We start from the raw sequence: 6000 nt of genomic DNA on the forward strand, positions 1-6000 counted from the left end.
ACCATCTGATCTTGCATGCATCATGCGGAATAATAATGAATGAGATGGCGGGAAGCTTTTTTTAAAAAAATTAAACATTTGCAGGCAGTGAGTTCCCAAGCGAGCTGCAGGTTTCGTGTAATGCTGCCATGGTGGGAATGGGAGTGGTCACACAGAAAGGCAAAACCTCTCTTTTTATTTATCCTTGTAGGATGCGCTGTTTGCATTTAGTTTAACTAGTATAGCATTATCTGTTTCCCTCCTCCCTGAGTTCCATCTGCCCTATTCAAAATGCATCAGCTAACACTGTAAGTTGATGAGCCCTCAAACCCTGAATTCAAATCTTGTCTCAGTCTTGACTCAGTAGCTAGCCTTAGCCCAGCTGTCCTAGCCAATCTCAGGCCCTGGACTCCAATATGAAGTGTAAGAATCTGTACAGCATTCCAGGTCCCACAGAATCCTTTGGCAGCTGGGTACCTTATCACTGTGCCAAGAGTTCTGTTTACCTCTCAGGCTTGCACAGGCATTTACAACAAAGACTTTCTCCATCTTGCCACGTTGCATCTATTTTGGCTGGTGGTGGATTGCCAGAGTCTCTGTTACATATCATCCTCATCCCTAGCTACCAGATCCTTTTAAATTTAGATGCAAGTGTTTCAAACTGAGATCTTCTGCATGTAGATCATTGTGCTATGGAGTCTCTCCCCTTAAGGTCTAGTTTGTTGTTGCACCTTGGTCAGCGGGGAGTGGGCTTGCCAACTTAACTTATTTTAAAAAGTGTGACCACGGAGCCCCCGCGCACGCAACCTTCTCCCAGCAGCCTCCCCAGGAGCAGGGAGACACTGCGGCAGCTTCAAGATGGCGGACCGACCCGTTCCAGTAAAAGATGTGAGGCTGCTGGATGTAGAAGTGGGGAAGTTGCCAAACTGGTTAGCAACTTGAGATTACATCCGAACTGGGTTTGTTATGGGTGTCCGAGGAGGCTATAACAGATTTGTCAAAAAGTACATTGATGTGAAGAAAGCAGGTATTGGTGGCATGGCCTTGATGCTAACTGCCTATGTGGTTTTCAGCTACATCTGGAGCTTCGACCGTACAAAGCATGATCCCTGGAGGAAGTATCACTGAAGCTTGATGGACCAGAAGAATACAAGCTGCCATACTGCGACTCGTAGTGAGTTTGCTTCAACTGAATGCAGATTGGCTCTTACCTTTTAGACTCAACGGTGTATTCTGTGACCAATAATAAAATATCTACTTTCATTTTTTTTAAAAAAAGTGTGACCACACACTTGAGGTGGTAGACAATTTTGTCTACCTGGGTTCCACCATAACCAGCAACCTCTCCATCAATGGTGAGCTGCACAAGCGTATTGGCAAGGCAGCTACGGCAACTGCTCGCCTCTCCAAAAGGGTGTGGGAGAATGTGATGCCAACGTTCAATACCAAGGCGAAGGTCTACCAGGCCTGTGTTTAGCACACTGCTTTGTGGAAGTAAGTCGTAGGCAACTTACAACCATTAGGAGCAATGCCCCAATATCTTCCACATGTGCTGTTGGTCAGGAAGATTTGTGGTATCACAGGGCAGGACACAATTCCAAACAAAGAGGTGCTCTCCCAAGCCCACATTCCCAGCACGTTCTCACTCCTGTCTCAGCAACATCTGTCCTGTCTTGGTCACGTCCACAGAATGGAAGGTGGCGGGATCCCCAAGGACGTACTCTATAGAGAGCTGGCTTCTGGCACCAGGCCAATGGGCAGACCAACTCTGTGCTACAAAGATGTCTGCAGAAGGAACAGGAATGCTGGTAACATCAACCCTGCCACATGGGAATTGGTTGCAGATGACCGCAGTGCCTGGAGGCAGGCAGGCAATTTGTGTATCCATAGCAGTGACCAGAGGAGAAATGGCCACTGGGAAGAGTGCAGAGAGAAGGAAGGCCATGGTGCATCTGCAGCAGCACAACCGGATGCCTTCATCTGCCCCAGCTGCAACAAAACATGTCTCTCCCGCATCAGTCTCTACAGCCACAGCAGGCGCTGCAACCTTCCAACAGCTTGACCTCCTCCCCCAAGGTGCACTCCTCCATTGCCTCCAAAGAGGGGTGAGGGGAGAGGCTTCATCAGGCAAGGCCTTCTTCCACCTGCCTTGCCCCACCCTCCAGTCTCTGCTTATCAATTTGTACTGTATTATTTTATGCACAGTGGCATGCTGTTGTTTACTGATTGTAGTTTAGAAATCATTTATTGTAATTGTTAAGAGTGGATTTCTGTTTAATTTTCATATGCCGAAATTATTATTCTATATTATTCTAATGATTGTTGAATGTTACTTTATTTGATGTAGGTTGCTTATTTTAAAGCTATGTTTTATTATCACATTTTTTGTGTTGCATTAGTTCGTTATAAGGTGTACATTCTTTGTTTCTTCAGCTTGTAAACCGCCTTGAGTATTGTAAGATAGAAAGACGGTATGCAAATTAAAAGTGATGATGACGAAAGACAGGAGGATGTCAATGTTACACAGAGGATGGAGCAAGCTTGTTTTTCTCCTGCACTGGATTCAAGTTACCAGAAAGGAGATTCCGACTAAACATCAGGAAGAACATTCTGACAGTAACAGCCGTTTGACAGTGAAATTGTCTCCCACAATAAGTGGTGAACTCTCCTTCCTTTTTTTGTAATGGCCACCTGTCATGGACGCTTAAGTTGAGATTCCTGCATTGCAGGGGGTTGGGCTAGATGACCCTTGGGGTCCCTTCCAATTCCACGATTCTATGGCAGGGAGAAAAAACAACATTTCCCCCCCTTCTCTTTCTGGAAACGCTTGCGTAGAACCGCTCCCACACTCGGCTTGATTCCTCTGGCTTTTCAGCTGCCTTGTGCATTGAGGAGTTGTGACATCCAGTGGTCAAACACAATGCTGCTTTCGTTGGGTAGAGAGTTCTTCATGCATGCCCGCAATAACATAGGCCTTATGGGGCATTTTTCCATCTTCCAAAATGCTAGCCAGACACTTTGGGGTTTGTTTGGTTTTTTTGTCTGGCTGAGGGGAATGACGAAGAGAATATAATTTTACAACACCAATGCGAGGAGAAGGAGAAGGTGGAAGAGCAGATGTTCTTCTGTGCCACCAACAGCAATCAAACAAGGAATTATAAATAATAATTTGTAGAGGCTTAGCAGTTGTTTATTTGCAGATAGGCTAACTTGTGGTGGCCTGGGCGGGGGGGGGAGAGTAGGGTATAGGAAAGTCTGTAGCTCAGCGATAAAGCATCTGTAGAAGGTTCCAGGTTCAATCCCTGGCATCTCCAGGTAGGACTGGGAATGTCCCTGTCTAAAACCCCAGAGAGCTGCTGCCTGTCTGTGTAGACCAGTGGCGGCCAAACTTGGCCCTCCAGCTGGTTTGGGACTACAATTCCCATCATCCCTGACCACTGGTCCTGTTAGCTAGGGATGATGAGAGTTGTAGTCCCAAAATAGCCGGAGGGCCAAGTTTGGCCACCACTGTGTAGACAATACAGGACCAACCCTTCAGCTTACTTGCTTTAAGCTAGTCTGTCACTTGGGATGGACTTTTGCCCAGAAAAGCAACCTAGAAATATTTTAAAATATATATTTTTAAAAAATGAGGCAGAGTGAGGGGACCACCTCTTTTTAAATGGGGCACCATTTAAAAACATAGAGGAGCATAGGGACAAAGTGGCCAGGCCCCAGTCCTCACCTCAAGTATCACTGCCCTGTCCACTCATCCTATTGCTGCGGATGCTGGGGCCTTATCTCTCCACTTCCACAAGCCAAGTTTTACAGGCAAGCGGCGCTGCCCACCCCTCAGTCACCTGACATCAGTGACATCAGGTGATCCCAATAACCTGTGCGGTTTGCAAGCAAAACGTTGCAGCTACTCTATTATGCATTGGTTTTCTCTGCGATAGCCTGCCTTCCTTTAGCTTATAAAAGCCCAAAGAGTTATTAACGACAGCAAAATAACACATTGAAAAATTGAATTGTTGTGCAATCAAGATGTACCTCAGGAACAGCTCAGTGTGAATTGGTCCCTAAGACACTATGCTTTTAAAGCCCATTCTTTCCCTCAAAGAAGTTTGTTGGTTTTTTTAACACTTTTTGGGAGTAACGGATAGACCCCCATCCCCGCCTGCCCAACCCCCCACTTTATAAATAAATGGGACATACATCTGAACAGTCAGATATGAGCATTCCTTTCGTATTTAGCTCTTGGGCCCAGTTCCTCAGAAGCAAAAAAGCAAGGAGAGGTGTCAGGAAGTGTGAGAAAAGGGTGTCAGGACTCTTTCTGCATTGCGGAGCTTCAAAATTGTAAAAACCAGGCCCTGAATGACAATACTGAAGAGACGCTTCATGCCTCTTGAATGAAATACAGTGGTACCTCGGGTTACAGATGCTTCAGGTTACAGACTCCGCTAACCCAGAAATAGTACCTCGGGTTAAGAACTTTGCTTCAGGATGAGAACAGAAATCGCGCAGCAGCAGGAGGCACCATTAGCTAAAGTGGTGTTTCAGGTTAAGAACAGTTTCAGGTTAAGAACGGACCACTGGAACGAATTAAGTACTTAACCCAAGGTACCACTGTATATTCTCTCCACTCTGTGGATCGGACTTGATTTCGAAATATAATTATCAAACAAGACAGTCTACAGTTAGAGTTGGTGCAACACTATGGCTAAGATGAACCAGGAACCTGCGAGTTCAAATCCTCCCCGCCACAAACTTCCTAGGTGAGCTTAGGTGAAACAATTACATTACTTCATCACATTTCATCATCACTGCTGGTATACCCACCATACCCGCCCTGGATGGAAATGAAGCAGACTGTGAAGAAAAGTGCTTGGAATATGGAGAAAGGGAGAGTTTAGCTCCCCTCCGGTCACAGCCATTCCTTTTCGGTGTGTAAAATAGACCCTGAACCACTTTATAAATGAATGGGGCACACATCTGAACAATCAAATATGACGCTCCTGTCATAGGATGGGCCCTCAGGCCTAGTTCCTCCCAAGGAGAAAGCAAGGAGAGTTATGAAGAAGTGTGGGGAAAGGGTGACCTCTGCCTGTGAAGAAAGGACAATGAGGCCTGATTTTAAGTCACATCGACTCAATACATTTAAAGGACTTTTGACACACATGGCTTCCCCTCTAAAAGAATCTCTAGGTCTGTATTCACCTCCTGCACAGCCCCATTGACACCACCCTCCCACGCCACAAAGGGGTCAAAACTTTGGGAAACCCTGATCTAGAGGCTTCCTTTATTGGAAAAATCTGTAAAATTGTGTCCTTAATTATTTCAGTGAAATAATTAATTACGATGCACAATTCCACATGGATTGGAAAACGGTCATTACGTTCATAGTCTTTCACATACATGCAGTTTAACTCACCTGACTGATGTGCAGTGATGTAGTTGCTATGAGATCTCAAAATGGTCCTGGCCTTAGAGATGTGGGTACCTTTGCCCCCATTCCATCCATGATCGCTGTGAATATTCTCTCCGCCATATGTAGATCTGCTTGTGACATCACAAGAGGCAGTTGGGTTCTACTATTAAACCTCCCCATCTCCTTTCTTTGTCCCTTATTTACCATTATATTCCAGTCCATGAGCTTTGCTCATTCAACGCTACCAGATTACGTTGCAGTAACAGTGGAGGGTGGTGTGTCAGGGCAAATGGGGCACTGCCCCATCACTGCCCAGTGTCAGGCCCCACTTGTCTGCCCTCTTACCTACAACCACATCACGGAGGCCTCCCAGTTTCCTCCTTCTAAAAGCCACATTTTTGCCATACAGCACTATGATACTGCGGTAAACAGTTATGGCTTCCCCCAAAGAATTCTGGGAGTTGTAGTTTGCTAAGTGTGATGAAACTAATTGGGAGGCACCTATTCCTGCCGGGTTTGTCCATTGCTACTTCCAAATCAGGCATATTCCTGAGTTCCACAAGTTTATTTCCCTTACTCCTCACATTCAGCCTCCAGAGGTGTTCCTGAGCATG

General features: G+C 45.8%; 1 protein-coding gene across 1 annotated transcript in view; it reads right to left on the reverse strand.

The window, feature by feature from the left end:
* The window catches only part of CA6 (carbonic anhydrase 6), a 33401-nt gene extending 27922 nt beyond the window's left edge, over window positions 1–5479 (reverse strand). The window contains exon 1 of the mRNA XM_083628752.1: window positions 5390–5479. The gene's annotated coding sequence lies outside the window, so the exon portion shown is untranslated. The remainder of the gene's footprint in view (window positions 1–5389) is intronic.
* Between the last annotated feature and the right edge of the window lie 521 nt (window positions 5480–6000).

Source organism: Podarcis filfolensis (genome assembly GCF_964270895.1).
Source record: "Podarcis filfolensis genome assembly, chromosome: 8".
Classification (NCBI taxonomy): Eukaryota; Metazoa; Chordata; class Lepidosauria; order Squamata; family Lacertidae; genus Podarcis; species Podarcis filfolensis.